Raw genomic sequence first — 17,495 nt, 5'->3', positions numbered from 1 at the left:
CACTTTTACAAGTCCTTAAAATAGAAGGTAAGTCTGAAATAAGTCTGAAAATGGAGGGTACGGTCAAGCTATGGAGTTCTTTAAGGAATTCTCACCAAATTCTGCTGGTGATGGGAAGACAAGTTTTTTGTTTACCAAATCTCCACTCAAATGCATTATCAACAAGTACAGTTCTGTGACAGAATCTGTATATTTTATTATATGTAAAAATATCTCTATCTTGAATTATTTCTCAACTGCAGAACTTTAATATTTATCATTTATCATTTTCAGTCTGGCATATGCTATGTGCTCAACAGACATGGATGATGCAGTATATTTTAAACTGATTTTTTGGTTAGTATAGTAATTAGGGAAATACTTTGAATAGCGCTCAGTGTTAAAAATGTGAATCCACCATAGTGCATAGCATGGCTTGGGCTTGGGAGTGAGTAAAAATATATAACTGAGGAATCGCTTAGAAGCTGCTTTTTGTAGTTTTTGGCTAAAGATGGCACAAGTGAGATTTAGTAAGTTTAGGGACTACTGAGTTGGGAATAATAACAGAAAGGAGGAATAAAGTGTATGGATATTGTGCTAGTAGAAGCTATGGGACTTAGTAAATAATTACCTTTGTTTGGAGAGAAAGAAGTAGGGATAAACTATTTTTAGTCTAGGCTGAGTAGGATAAGTGCAAAAAATAAATTTCAAAAGATAACAGCATGGGTGACGAAATAAAGAAAGCTGGATTTTACTTTTAAAATCTAGGTACAATTCTCAGCCATGTAGTAATGTGACATTGTGCAAATCTTTTCACTTATAAGATCTTTATGCCTCATCAATAACATAAAAATATTGAAGAAGACTATCTTCAAGGTTGAACTAAAATTATTAAAATGTCTTTAGATGTTATTCAAAGAGTTTTTATAAGACATGAACTATAAAAGGCAGGGACAGAGAGTGAGAGTGAAATGACATTGTTTTCAGATTCATGGGAAAGTGCTTATAATTTGTTTTTGTTTTAAAGTAAGAAAAAGATAATGTATATGTAAAGAAGAGGGGATAAGTGATAAGTTTTAGTGCATAGCCCTGCAGGACATAAGTAAGGAAAAGTATTAAAGTATTCATAAAACTCACTTGCACATAGTTTAGGAGCTTAAGATTTGAAAAAAAAAAAGACTATAGTCTAACAGTATATATAATTAAATCTTTGTCTATTTTATATATATCTTATAATATATTCTTTTTTCTTTTTTTTTTTTTTTTAGATAAAGTCTCACTCTATCGCCAGGCTGGAGTGCAGTAGTGCAATCTCGGCTCACTGCAAGTTCCGCCTCCTGGGTTCAAGTGATTCTTCTGCCTCAGCCTCCTGAGTAGCTGGGACTACAGGCACGTACCACCATTCCCAACTAATTTTTTAATATTTTTCGGTAGAGACAGGGTTTCACCATGTTGGCCAGGATGGTCTCTATCTCTTGACCTTGTGATCCACCCACCTTGGCCTCCCAAAGTGCTGGAATTACAGGCGTGAGCCACCACGCCTGGCCATCTTATAATATATTCTAATAAGGAGGTTATATATTGTATATTATATTTTCATAAATAAATTTTAAAAAGTTATAAAGGAATATATTTTCATATGTATAAGTAAATAAAAAGTTATAAGGGAATAAATTCAGGGCTGTTTTCTCAAGTTTCTGAAAAAGGTAAAAAATGAAGCTGCTTACTGAGTGAGAATACTAGGAATAAGGTTAAAGACATAACGGCTGTAACAATGTTTAGAAGCAGTTTGCATGAGGAAAGAAAGGATCCAACAAGCCAAAATTAAATGATTAAAAAGAAATAGAAATCACTTTTGATAGTAGGTAACATGAAATTTAATTAGATGAATAAACACACTTTTTCTAAATATTTCTCAGCACTCACTTTACAGATTTGGAGATAATAGAGGATAGATTCTCGAATTGGCTAACCAAATTGTCTTGGGTAGAGAATTGTATGAAGTCATTTGGATAGGTGATGTTATAAGTCAGGGAACAAAGATATGTGAAGGAACTTGAAGAAACTTTTTAATCAGACTAAAGAGAAGATTCAAAGGTACAGCTGGAAGTTAGATTTATATTTCAGATTTTAAGATAAAAAATGGTAAAATGTGAAATGATGACAAAATGTAAGACATAGTCACATCAAGGTAAATGGTGAGAATATGAGGTAGAGGTTACTGAAGCAGGTATAGGATGTCTGAGGTCAAAGTTTTGTTAGGGACATTAATATAGTCATTAACACACCTGAATTTTCTTAGAATAATACAAACTATGTTATATACTACAGTTACATATTACAGTTTTCACAATATAAAGTATACATTCAGGATATTGAAAACTCAGAATCCCAAAGATATTATTATGACTTTTCTTCAACTTTTTAGAGCTAAAGTCTAGTAGAAGAAATGGATAATAAGTAAACATTGAACATATGTATAGTTATCTACAACAGTGAAGATTTTAAAGGGTGAGAATTTGATACTAAGTGAAAAACACAGGTAGCTAATGTAGATATGGATTTGTAACTCATGTGAGAAAAAATCCTCTCAAGAACTGAAAATTTTAATCTAAGACATGACAAAAGTGTTGGAATTGATGAGATGAAGGCTCAGTGAAAGTATACCTGGAAGTGGATGTAAGAAAACCTGGAACTGTAGAATAGCTTGCAGCATTCCCTCTTTTTGGGTTGGGGTTGAAAATGGAATCAAAGAATACTGGTCCTTTATATTTCAATAATATTAAAACAAATTCTAACACAGTATAGCCAACAATGTATATAATAGAGCAGGTAAGTCTATTTTCCCTTCTTTATAATTTGAATAACTATAGATAAAGAGAGTTATTAACATATTTTCAATCTATAAGATGTAGAAATTGAATATCATTGATTTAGATGTTAGTAAAAAAATGGAAGGAAAACATATCAATTATGAGAGTACATGGCATTTGCATTGCTTTCTCAAAGCTCTAGATATTCTTTACTTAAAGGGGAAAACTAGAACCAGAGCCAGGGTGTCAAACTTCTTTCCTGCATAGGTATGGGATTACAAACACATTTTTGGCTAGTTTCATTTTTTTTCTTCACTGGCAATGCTTGCTTTATTTCTAATATTTCATTCTCTGTTACTATATGCTCTGACTCTCCAGTCTGGTATCTGTCCTGAGCTATTCAGTAATTCCATGTCTGAGTATATATTTAAATAAAATGAAATCAGTATTTTGAAGAGTTATCTACATTGCCATGTTTGTTGCAGCATTATTGGCAATAGGTAAAATATGAAAACAATGTGGCCATTGATGAATGAATGGATAAAGGAAATACAATGCACACACACACACACACACACACACACAATGCAATAGTATTCATCTATAAAAAAATAAGGTTTTGTCATTTGAGAAAACATTAATGAATTTGGAGGACAGTATGTTAAGTAAAATAATCCAGATACAGGTAAACAAATATTGTATGATCTCTCACATGTGGATTCTAAAAAAGCCAAATTCATAGAAGCAGAGATTAGAAAGGTTGGGGCAGGGCAGCAGCGCGGATAGTGAAAATAGGGAGATGCTGGTAAAGGTTACAAACTGAGCTGTAAGATTGATAAGTTCTGGGGCTCTAGCATATAACATGGTGACTGTGATTATAACAGTGTATTATTTACTTGAAATTTGATAAGGAAGTATATTTTTTTGTCTTCACCCACCCCCAGCCATGCACACACACACACAAATTGTAACCATTGGTGGTGACGGATATGTTAATTAACTTGACTGTAGTAATCAGTACACAATGTATGAATACACAATATATGAAATCATCACATTACACATCTTTTAATATACACAAATTATGTGTCAATTAAATAATTTAAATTAAAAATTATGCAAAAAAAGTAAAACAGTAGAACATACACAAAAGATGAAGTATTTATTTATTTAGTGTTATTATTTTATTATTTTATTTTAAGAGTTTCGCTCTTGTTGCCCAGGCTGGAGTGCAATGGTGTGATCTCGGCTCACTGCAACCTCCGTCTCTGGGGTTCATGTGATTCGATGGAGTATTTATTTAAATTAGATCAAAGTGGAACTGAACTGGGATTAGGCAGAATTTGGGGACTAAGTCCAGTACTATTTTAAATGAGTAATTAATGCATGAATTCATGACATTACAGATGGTGATTTGTAGTGGGCTGGTACTTTGTGGATGGTCTTTGCTCAGGTGGGGCTTGTGATTTTCCTCACAACCTCTCTTGGCACCTTGATTCCTCTTACTCCTATCTCTTCTACATCTGATGTCACCAAAGATAATGCATGAATAAATATTTTTTCAAATGTTGAAAGTTAACGGGCCATGATCCCACTATGATACAAAATCAGTGCCATTTGTCAAGTACTTTTTATCATTTGATTTGGTTAAAACACTAATTCAGTACTTCAGTGGATAAAATATCAGTATTTCAGCACATTTCTTAAAGCTTATTTTGAGAAGGCTATAAATAAATAATTCAATCTAAACTGGACTGGGGCATGTGAAGAATAGGTTAGAAACTAAACACAATGGAAAATCATAGGTGGAAATTTCACAGAGAAAGCTTCCTTGAGGGACATTTGGGATTAATTTTGAAAAATCAAAATACTTTCAAGTGATGAGAGTTGCAGATTAGAAATACTGTAGGTAAATGTAGAAGCCTAAAGAAAGATAAAAGAGTAAAAGCCTGTTGAAATTTTGATGTATACCTCCAGATACAGCTACTAATCTAAATGCGATATTCATTCTAATGAGACTACTAATTGAAATGAAAGGAATAAATAAAATTCCAATTAAATATAGAAATTAAATATAGAGGGAATAAAGAAAATAGACAGAGTACAGAGGATAAGTAATCACTGCAAGCAACCAAAACACCTCTTTGGTTTTTGCTCCCAATCACTCCTCTTACTTTCTATCCTAAAGACCTCAAACCCTATAGTTTTATCATTTATTTGAAATTTATCCTTTCTTAATGTAATGAAATGTATTCTTTTTGTGTTTAGCTTATTTTGTATGATTCTGTGTTTAAAGAAATTATCCATATTTGCATGATGACATGTGGTTATTTTATTTATTTATATTTTCGCTATTCTAAAGACCACCAAATAAAGTTGGTATTAGTAAATGCTCTTTTCTTGTACCCAAAATAAAGGGAACATGTTTACTATTTAATAAAATCTAACCTTCTGATTTTGTATAGATATTCTTCATCAAATAAAGGAAATTTTCCTCTGTTTATACTTTGTTAAGTGATTTTAGAATGAATGGATATTGAATCTCATGCTTTCTCTTTATCTTTAATGTAAACATGTTTTTTCTCATTTTTTTCTGCTAATTGGAGTGTTAAATTTATTCACTTTTGAATGCTAAACCAACATTGCAATCTCTTTCATATATTGTTGGATTCAAAATGCTAAGGTTTTGTTTAGAATTATTCTGTGCATATATATGAGTCATATTGGCCTTTTCTTTCCATCTGAGGTCCTTGAAGGATTTTTAGTGTCACAGTTTAGATGTCCTCACATAAAAGTTGGGAAGTTGAACAAGATTGATATCATTTGTTTTGTTTAAGTATTAGAAAAAAAGGTCACCAATGCAGTCATTTAAAATTGAGTATTTTAATTAACTATCATAGGATTACCAAGATTTTCTATCTAATTTCTGTCAGTTCTGGTTAATTGTTCTTTTAAAGCAATTTTCCCACTTCATCCATGTTGTCAAGTGTACGGCCATAAACTTTTTCAATAGTATCCTCTTGCAATTTTTAAGCATCAGTACAATGTGTAATGATACCCCTTTTATTGGTGGAATTGTTATCCTTCTTTATTTATTAATCTGTTATGATAGGAACTCATACATTTTATTAATCTTTTCAAAAAAGCAACTTTTGCTCTGTTGATCCCCCCACTTTGGTTGTCTGCCACTTAATTACAACTTATGTGCTTAACTATGTTATCTATTTTTATTTTATCCCCAGATTTATTGAGGTATAACTGACAAATAAAAATGATATATATTTCAGATGTACAATATGATGATTTAACATATTAATATATTCTGAAATAATTGCTACAATCAAGTTAAATAACACATCTATCACCTCACATCTCATATAGCTACCTTTTTTTTTTTGGTGATCGAAACACTTCAGATCCAATTTCTTAGTAAATTTGAAGTTTACAAGAGTATTAGTTTGTTTTCACACTTCTATAAATACATACCTGAGACTGAGTTACTTATAAGGAAAGAGGCTTAAGTAGCTCGTGGTTTTGCAGGCTGTACAGGCTTATGCTTCTGGGGGGCCTCAGGAAACTTACAATCATGGTGAAAGCTGGAGAGGAAGCAAGCACATTTTCATATGGCCAGCAGGAGAGAAAGAGGGAGAGCAAAGGAGGAGGTGCTACACATTTTCAAACAACCATATCTTGTGAAAACTCTATCACGAGATAGCACTAGGGGATGGTACTAAACTATTAGAAACCACCCCATGATCCAATCACCTTCCACCAGACTCCACCTCTAGTACTGAGGATCGAATCCAACGTGAACTTTGAGTGGGAATACAGAGTCAAACCATATGAACAACACAATACAGTTTTACTAACTATAATTACCATGCTGTACATTAGATCTCCAAAATGTATTTATTTTCTAACTGTCTTTTTTTGGTAGTTTTATTTGCTCTATTTTTAGGTTTTTAGAATGGACACTTAGATCATTTTAACTTTTTTCTTAACTAGTATGTGCATTTAAAGCTGTAAATTCTCAGCTAAATACTAATTTAGCTGCATTCACAAATTTTTGAGATATCATAATTTCAATTCAGTTCAAATTATTTGTTTGTTTGTTTGTTTTGAGACAGAGTCTCAATTTGTCGCCCAGGATGGAGTGCAGTGACATGATCTCTGCTCACTGCAAGCTCCGCCTCCCAGGTTCACGTCATTCTCCTGCTTCAGCCTCCTGAGTAGCTGGGACTACAGGCACTGGACACCATGCCCAGCTAATTTTTTTTGTATTTTCATTAGAGATGAGGTTCACCATGTTAGCCAGGATGGTCTCGATCTCCTGACCTCATGATCCACCCGCCTCAGCCTCCCAAAGTGCTGGGATTACAGGCGTGAGCCACCACACCAAGGCCAAATTATTTTCTAGTTTTCATTTTTTAGATCCAAGATATATTTGGAACTATGTTCTACAATTGCGGATAATTTGGAATTTTAACAATTTTCTTTCTGACTTTTATTCCCGATTTAATTCCCCTAAGAACAAGAATATAATCTGTATTACTTAAATAGTTCAAAACACTCTGAGACCTGCTTTACGGTCTATCATATGGCCTTTTTGGTAAATGTTGTATGTTCAAATTATGAAAGTGCCGTTGTTGGGAAAGTTTTTTACAAATTCCTGTTAGGTCAAGGAGGGTCCATTATGTTTCTTAATTCATCAAAATTGCATGATCTTTAAAAAATATGCTGGTAGTATCACTTACTGAAATCTCAAATATAATTTTGGATTTGTCTATATGAATCCCACAAATTTTACTTTAAATCTATGGGAGCTATACAGTGAGTTTTACTATTTGTTGATTTTCCCCTTTTTAAAGTGTGAGTACTTCTTTGTCTTTAACAATATTTATTGCCTTAAAATCTACCTATTGTAACACTAATATAGTCTTAGCAGCTTTGTTTATATTAAATTTTGTGTGGTATGAGTTATAGTTTTACTTTCAAATTAGTCATAATTATTATGCCTAACTTTGGTAAACAGCATTTAGTTACATCATTTATTAGGTTTTTAATTCTGCCTGAAAAATCTTTGTCTCTAAGTTGGAGTTTTTGGTCTATTTATATTTAATATGGATTAGATACAATTAGCTTTAATCTAACATCCTTCTATTTTGGGGGTGTTGTATCCATTGTTTCCTTTTTTCCACTGTTCTGCTTCCTTAAATTAACCAACTAATTTTTACTCACTTTATGGTCTCCAATGATTTTTAATGATTTTATTATAGAATAATTAATAGATGATTTTAATATAAAATAATTAATAGGTTAAACTGCACATATTTGTATAAACCCACAAATCCATAACTATAATCAAGATAGTGAACATATTTATAAGCACCAAAAGTTTTTCAAGTGTTTCATTGTAGTTACTACCACCTCCCTACTGCCTCTGCTGCCCAAATCCCAGGACAACTCATAATTTATTTCATTACAGATTAGTTAACATTTTATACATATGAAATCATAAATATATACTTTTTGCCTGGAAGCTCAAATTCAGCATAGTTATTTTTATGTTCATCCATGTTGATAGTTCATCAGTTGTTCATACTGTTTTGCTGTTAAATGAAATTTTTATTATATGTACCATAATTTCCTTATCCCTTCACATTTTGATGATCTTTTAGGTTCTTTTTACCTTAGAGCTGTTATAAGTAGAATTACTATATACATTATTGTACATGAATTTTTAATGGAAATCTGTCATATATCTTGATTATATACTTAGTGGAATGACTGGGCTGTAGAGTTAGTGCATGATTAACTTTTTTGAAAATGTCAAACTGTATCTAATATGGTCATACCATTTTACATTTTCATCAGCGGTGTGAGAATTTGTTTCTCCACATTCTCATCAACACAAGGTATTCTTTCTGTTAAATTTTAATCATTCTAATAAGTACCTAGTGGTAGCTTGTGGTTTTAATTTTTTTTCTAATGATAAATAGGTTTATCATCTTTCAAATACTTACCTGTCATTCAGATACCTTCTCTACTGAAGTGTCTGTTCAAATCTTGTCCACATTTTAATTTAGAAGTCGGGTTTTACTACTGATTTTTGAGTTTTTATATATTTTAGAAGCAACTTTTAATAATCAGACTTATGATTTGCAAATATATTCTTAGTCTGCAGTTTGTCTTTTTATTCTCTTAGTATGTTTCAAAAAACAGGAGTTTTTAATCTTGATGTAAGGCAATTTATCAATTTTTATATGGATTTTGCTTTTGGTGTTGTATCTAAAAAATTTGCATAATCCAAGGTTATAAAAATTTCTTCCTATGTTTTCTTATATAAAAGCATGTAATTCTAAGTTTATTTCGGTCCATGGTTCACTAAAAGTTAAGTATTATACATTAGGTGATGTATGGGTTGAAGTTAATTATTTGCATATAGATATCTAATTGTTCTGGCACCATTTTTTGAAATGGAGTTGAAGGATTATATATTTCTTGCAATTTACAAGAAGAAGAAAGTAGTATCATTTAAATATTGGTAATGATACTCATTTAGACATGTTGTAATCTCTAGAACAACCACATGTCTCAATAAAGTATTGAAATTATTTAGGGTATTTCATATGACAGGGTAAAATTAATTTAGAAATTAAAAATTTATATTTGAAAATTAAGAATGTCTAAATAAACTATGTGTCAAAGAAATAACCTATGTGTCAAGTAAGTAATCAGAATATATTTTATGAATATTTCACATGGTAGAGAACATGCAAAATTTCAAAACTTATGAAATACAACTAAAGCCATGATTACAAGAAAATTGTGTAATTATTAGAGTAATCTCAGTTAATCTATTGCAGCTCTGTGTTTTTCTCTAGAAATACTTGGAGACACAGTGCTAAAACTTGACCAAAATGAAATGGAATTTACTAGTTAATGACTCATGCTTTTGTGTCTGATACAATAAGGGGTAATCTGTAGCAAATTTCAGCTTTGTTTTTCAATAATGTGCAGAATTCTGCTTATGTTATCATTGTGTCTGTTATTGACACTGATGAAACAGTCTGGCTTCAGTTAAGTAAGCAGAGGGGTATAAAAGACCTATTTGTATCCTGGGGAGCTGAGGAAGTACTCTAACAACTTCCCTAATGCTGTTCTAGACTTGTATTTGTTCTTCCTCCTATGCATTCTTTGTTTATGCTAAACTGTTTTATGGATATGTAATTTGTTTGCTCCTATGAGTCCTTTCAAATATCAGGATGGATAAAATTAGTGTAGTTGGTGGTGTTGGTATAGTTGGCAGAATAGCAGAATAATCAAAATCATGCCTGATCCTATTTAATAATGTAGCAGGTGTTATTTTGAACAGAGAAGAGAAAGAAAAGGAGGAAAAGGAACCTATACCTGGATTGCTTTCAAGATACCTATGATTGGAGTTTGAACAAATGTCTGTCACTGACAATCAGAAAAGTTTCTAACTGTCACTGACAATCAGAAAAGTTTATCAATGGGACTTAAATGTGGCAGACTCAACACTTGCATTCATTGTTATATCAATTTTAAAAAGTAATTCAGACAGAAAAGAAGTCAACTAAGAATTTCAATAGCTATTGCTGAGGTATATATTAATTGCTAGGACCAGGGAGTTACCGCTCTAGGTTAAGACACAGTGATCTGAATGTATGTTTGGTTTTTCTCGGCATCCTCACTTAATAACACCCTGTAAGAAATGTAAATGAATGGAGAGATGTTCAGTCTACAGAGCTGGTTTAGGTTAAACTTATGTAAAGATTACCTTGAGAGGGGAAGTTGACCAATTACACCTTTATATGTTGAAGAAAACATTCCTGAATCTGCTAAAATTTTGAGAATGTATGCTATTTTGGTATGGTTATATGATGATGTTAAAGTATCTCATAAGTGTGTGCCTTAAAGGTCACAATTGGTGCCATAATAAATGGAGTCTTGCTTCTTTGAGCATCTCATTTTACATTGTGACTGGAAATTAAGACAAAATACGGGAAGCTATCTAAAATCTACTAGCTAAGGTCCACAAAATGGGACTGCATGACAGAGAGAAGATACAGATTATTAGAAAAAAATTGCAATAATTTAAAGAGGAATAATAAAGGGCAAGATGGTTAAACCAAATGTTACTGGCCAGGAGACTAGTCAAATGTGGCAAGAAAAAGGAAGAGAAAATTGAAGTGGCAGCTCAAGTGATTGTAGATTATTACATGAGATCAGTTGGCCAGGATGCTCTAACAACTCCTTAGAGGAAAGGGTAGTAACAGATTTGATCACTTGCTCTGGTCATGATGAATTTAAAAACCTGATGATGACACAAAAGTGGAATCTACAGCCTCTTCAGAAACAGTACTGATCAAAATGGTATGGGCTGAAAAAGAAGACATGAGTCTGGGTGACCAGGTAGCTAAGGTCTGTTAGTACAACCCCCTGAGAGAATCTGAGATATTGTGCACCAGTGTGGGTAAAATAGACTGAGAGTAGTGAAAAAAAATTAGTGTTTATCAACTATAGCTCTTTAATGCACACTGATACCTAGACCTGCAATTACAAATGTGAAGGTTAATGTGTTAAATTTAAAATATATGGTGACTCTGCACAATGGCTTTCATCTGTAGTCCAAGCACTTAGGGAGGCGAAGGAGGGCAGATCGCTTGATCCCAGGGATTCAAGACCAGCCTGGGCAACATGTGAAACCCCATCTCTAGAAAATACAAAAAATTAGCTGGGCGTGGTCATGCATGCCTGTAGTCCCAACTACTCAGGAGGCCGAGGCACAAGAATCGCTTGAACCTGGGAGATGGAGGTTGCAGTGAGCTGAAATTGAGACACTGCACTCCAGCCTGGCAACAGCATGAGACCCTGTTTCAAAATATATATATATATACACACACACATGCATGTATATGCACACACTAATATATATATATTAATATATATACATATATACTAAAATATGCACATGCATATGTGTGTGTGTATATATAAGTTTTAAACCTTTCACATATATATGGTGATGCCACTGTGGAAGGTTTAAAACTAAAAATGTAGCTTAAGATGTGAACTTATGCATAAATATCATGTATGATTATAATGTCACCTATAATTTATGCATTATTGGAATAGATATTATATCTGAAAGGAAAACTCTTGTTTTACACAAGTATTCAAGGAAAGAGCATCTCATGAAAATTTGTTCTTCATCCTAATTTTAAAAAAGATTTATCTAGGTATAATTGACATACAATAAACTCACAATAAGCTGCATATTTTTAAAGTATGCAAGTTAATAACTCTTGACATATGTAAAAATGCATTGTATAACATAGTGAACAAATCCATTACCCTCAATTTTTTTCTCTCATTTCTCCTTAATCTTATTCTCTTGATGCTCTCACTATTTCATTCCCAGGAAAGTACTGGCCCGATTTTTTTTGTCACTGTAGAGTGGTTTGTGTTTTATTGAATTTTGTATACGTGGAATCATTCAGTATGGACTTTTTTTGAGGGGAGGGAACTGCCTGACTCATTTTTCTCACCACAGTTCTTTGAGATTATCAATGTTGTAAAAGGGTTTTTATGTTATTGATGAGTGCCCTTTCATTGTACAGCTATATGCTGATATTTGTTTCACCATTCCTTTGTTAATATGTACTTGGGTTGTTTCCAGTATTACGCTATTAAAAAATACTCAGGGCCGGGTGTGGTGACTCACGCCTGTAATCCCAGTCCTTTGGGAGGCCAAGGCAGGTGGATCACAAGGAGTTCAAGACCAGCCTGACCAATATGGTGAAATCCCATCTCTACTAAAATTACAAAAATTAGCCGGGCATGGTGGCATACGCCTGTAGTCCCAGCTATTTGGGAGGCTGAGGCAGGAGAATCGCTTGAAGCCAGGAAGTGGAGGTTGCAACGAGCCAAGATCATGCCACTGCATTCCAGCCTAGGTGACAGAGTCAGACATCGTGTTAAAAAAAAAATCAGTAAAATTAGTTGGGAATATTAGTGTAAAAGTCTTTGTATGGACACATGTTGTTGTTATTCATTTTTGGTAAACACCTAAGAGTGGAATGGCTGGTAGGTGGTATGTTCAATGTATGATGATACTACCAAACTATTTCCCAAAGTGTTTGTAATATTTTATGTTCCTCTATACATTGTGTGAGGGTTCCATTTGTTCCAAATCATCAACACATGCTATGATTCTTCTTTTTAAATTTAGTTCAAATAGTGTATAGAGTTTCCTTATTGTGGCTTTACGTTTCCCTAATGTTCATCATTTTTTGCAACTTTTCACAAATTAATTTAATTTCTGCATATTTTGTAGCGACATTTCATTCAAATCATTTTTATTAGGTTGTTGGAGTTTTTATTGAGTTTTGAGAGTACTTTTTTAGAAATATAACCTGAAATTGTTTCCATATAGCTTATTTTTTTTAACGGTTTATTTGGAAAGAATACTTTTTTAATTTAAAAAAATTAAGTACAATTTAAAGTTTTTCCACTGGCAAAATTTAATAGTTGCCATATTCCTTATTTAAAGTCCTCCTAGGCTTCCCATGAGACGCAATTTAATTAATTTAATTTAATATCACATATTTCATAACAGATTTAAATGGGAATGCAATCTAAATACTTGATATAAAGACACAATGGAAAATATGCATTTTGCTTCCTTCAACAAGTCTACCATTGCCCATCCATGTCATGTGTTCCTCCTTGAGTACCTTACCCCAAACATAGTTATAATTGATTCCAATGAACAATGAGTCAACAACACATAATCCCCTATATTTTTTTTCCCAGAAATACCTAAAGTAGTAAGGTGGGTTTTGGCTCAACATCCTAACAATGAATATAATACTGTTTTAAGCATTTCCATGCATTTTAACAGTTATCTAAAGAAAATTAGCTCTCAATTGTGTAAGCCTCTTCAAATTATTTTGTGTAAGAAGAGGACATCTTACTCTTTGTCATCTGTTATTTATCCCAGTCAGAGCTATGAGGGCATGATTACCCTTGGCTTATCAATTTAAATTAGCTAGAAAAAAACAAATATAAGAAACATTCAACATTGACTTGTTGCACCAATATAAAACATAATTCAGGAATAGCAATAATAAAAGGCAGAGCAATTATTATATATTTAGTACTTAATACATGGTAGGCATTGTATTTATGATGTTGTATGTCATACACACAGATCCTCTTCAGAAGTAAGCCTAACTCAAGGATGTTTAGAGCACAAAGTTCATTGTCTTTGATCTCAATCTACCGCCTATTGGTTTTATCTCAGGAAATGCATTTCTTGTCTTAGAAACCTTGCTTTAGGCATGAATGCTCAATACACCAAGATTTTAATAACTATGAAATTTAGGGCAAATTTTTGTCTCTTCTCCAGTAACATTCAGAATTTTAACATCAGTGGGATCTCTCACACATAGAAAATTGTTTTCCTTTTACCAGTCTTCATATATAAACCTTATTTTATTTGTTTTTACTTGTCACTCCGTATAACAAAGCCAACTATACCGAGCAAGAATGTTTTTCTTTACTCCCTGTGTGACATTAGTCACTGAACTAAAATAAAATCGATTCATTGTATAATAACTAATAACTGAGTTTTAATGTCCAGTTTTGACACTGAGCAGTTCCTTTAACCTTTCTATAATTTATCACTAAAAACAAAAATATTACTAACAAATCTATCATAGGCTACAGAATAGAGTTTTGCCAAAGGCTCAGATATGTTTCTACCAGCCTTAAAGTGGCTCATATAGTGCATTTTTCAATCATAAATCTGTTTGGTTAGCCTCAATATCTACATGTATTTATATTAATCTGGAAGTAAACATATTTTTGGATCAAATAAAGATTCTTATTACTTGCAGCAATAACTACGTCAGCCCATACTGCCTTCTCACCATTTGAGGATGATGCCGTAAGAGCCAGATGGAACATGCACATGCAAAAAATGGTTTGTGCACCACCAGAGACAAACCACAAAGTTAAATTATGAATCTTGGAGTTTCTATACTACATATAGCCCCCTCTCCTAAAGGGTGAGAAATACTTTTTCCCTAATGTTTTAGAATGCTTTGTAATGTAAATAGCCAGCTTAATGACTCCAGGTTTCATTCTGAATTGAAATATAAACACTTTTTTTTTTTTAAAGAGACAGAGTCTTGCTCTGTCGCCCAGGCTGGAGCACAGTGGCGGGATCTCAGCTCACTGTAACCTCCGCCTCATGAGTTTTAGCAATTCTCCTGCCTCAGCCTTCTAAGTAGCTGGGACTACAGTTGCATGCTGCCACGCCCGGCTAATTTTTCGTGTTTTGTAGAGATGGGGTTTCTCTGTGTTGCCCAAGCTGGTCTTGAACTCCTGAGCTCAAGCAATCCACCCACCTCGGCCTCCCAAAGTGCTGGGTTTACAGGGGTGAGTCACCGCACCCCGCCTACAAAGAAATTGTTAAGATAAATCCCTAAATCTCTCTGGAGGTCTCTCTTTCTATCTCGTCAGTCATCTTTAACTTCCAAGGCTTGCCCTTTAAACTAGGTTCCAGTTTCTTTGCTTAGAAAAGTATACCTGAGCAAAAACATAAGCTTACTCACCTCCTAACGATGTTAAATTTGAATTAAAACGTTCAAAATTATGAGGGCTAGAAATCTACATCAAAAAAATCAACTCTTAAATTATTACCTATATGTTTTCTCAAACCTGACCAAGGGCAGCTCACTAATAACATTTTTGCAAATAATACAACCAAGCTGTATTACTTAGAGCCTTTTCTACATAACACCAAAAAGTCAAAACATTTTTCAATGAAAATTAAATGTAATAGGCTGTTTTCATCTATCTAATTGCCAATAACATGGGATAAGATGAAAATATTGCATTTCATATCACTGTTCATCATATGACACTTCCTCAGAGACTTAATCCACATGCAACATTTTTGGAAACAACCAAAGCTTTAATAAGTGAAAGTCAATGAACCTCATGTACCTTTTATAAAACATGACATAAGGCAATATAATTAAAACTAAACATATTTCCTGTGGTGAAATTAACTTACAGAAATGAAGGTGTTTATTTATTAAATGGGATCTCTGGAGCTCTAGCCTTATTCTTTCCCCTCCTGGGAAGGTTTTGATTGTTTGCCTCCTTTCTCTTGCCTGCTTGCTGTGTAATTTAAAACTGATGCTTTCCTTTGGGAAACAAAATTTGATCGGAGAACAGCCTGCACCACCAGCTAAACAAATTACCAATGTTTTACTCACTTTTCTTTCTGTATTCCTTTTTTCCCCCTGCAAGAATCAAAGAATTGTGTGCAGGGGTTTACAAGTGCTGTTGTACAGTTCAGATTTAATTTGCAATAAGGAGGACATACCAGTCCCTTTAGTGACATATAGCTGCTTGATGAAAGTAAACTTAGGAGCAAACAGGTTATTATTCTCTTTTTTTCCTATTGCCTGAAGTCTTTCTCTGACAAGATTTTGGTTTCTAAGGAACTAGATTTTGATAAGTGATTAAATTACAAATATAAAATAATTAAAATAGAAGCAATTTTAAAATTATTTCTTATACAAGCAAAGACCAAATAAAATTTATAGCGCAATACTTTAAAATAGATAAGATATATCATATAAACACCTTTTCATTAACTTGTTAAATACAAAAATATTCCTGGAACACTAATTCTGTCTCAAGAATTATGGAAATGACTGCTATTAGATGGTATAATTTTGAATAATATGCCATATATACTTGGCAAAATCTATGTAACATTCTATTCACTTATATTGAGAAAAGCATGCTTAGAAATATATTTATCACGCCTTTGGATAGCACTAAGATAAGCTTTATTATTCACATGATTACTAGATCATAATCAGAAATCTTTTTAGAGTATAAGTAAATTTAGTCAGTAAATCATACGCATTGATGAATTATTTTTCACTTAACCTCATATTTGTTTGTGAAGGATTCTGTTCTAGTCCACAGTGACATACCAAGAAAAATCTAACTTTAATGCACAGGTAACTATTCTTAACTTCTTATTTTCTTTGTAATCGTCGAATATTTTCTGAAGTTAAAATTAGTGTGAACATTTTAAAATATTATCATTTAATAAAATCTTTATTACCACCGTTTATGAATTTTACTTTTAAATTTGGAGACAGTTTATAAAGGCACAGAAAAATGCTACAAATGACACAGGCCTAAGAAATCTGGAAATACCTTAATAATTAAAATATTTTCATGTAGCCTTAAGGAGAGTTAGTATCAGTGTCCAGATGGTAACTCAGGCTTCTTTATGTGAGTCCAGTGTTCCTCCCATAGAGAAGCCTACACAAATTAAATATTTCATCTGTTCATTTATTCAGTGAACAAATATGCATTAAGTACTCTCTATGTGACATTTTTGTAGGTGCTGAAGTTAGAATATTAAAAAGATCATGATAAAGCCTGCAGTCGAATAAGGAGATAGCCATCACCAATTATAAAGTATATATTAAAAATACTAAAATTCAAGTATCAGTAACTTCAGTCAAAAAAAGGAAAAATATTAAATTTTAATTAATAGTATAAAGGAAAGAGAGGACTAATATAAAAATATCAGGGTTCTGGAACTGTGTGTGTTTTTTAGGGGTTCTATAATATAAGAAC

This window comes from Pongo abelii, chromosome 3 (genome assembly GCF_028885655.2).
Source record: "Pongo abelii isolate AG06213 chromosome 3, NHGRI_mPonAbe1-v2.0_pri, whole genome shotgun sequence".
NCBI classification, from domain to species: domain Eukaryota; kingdom Metazoa; phylum Chordata; class Mammalia; order Primates; family Hominidae; genus Pongo; species Pongo abelii.
Note: the sequence above shows the minus strand (reverse complement) of the source record.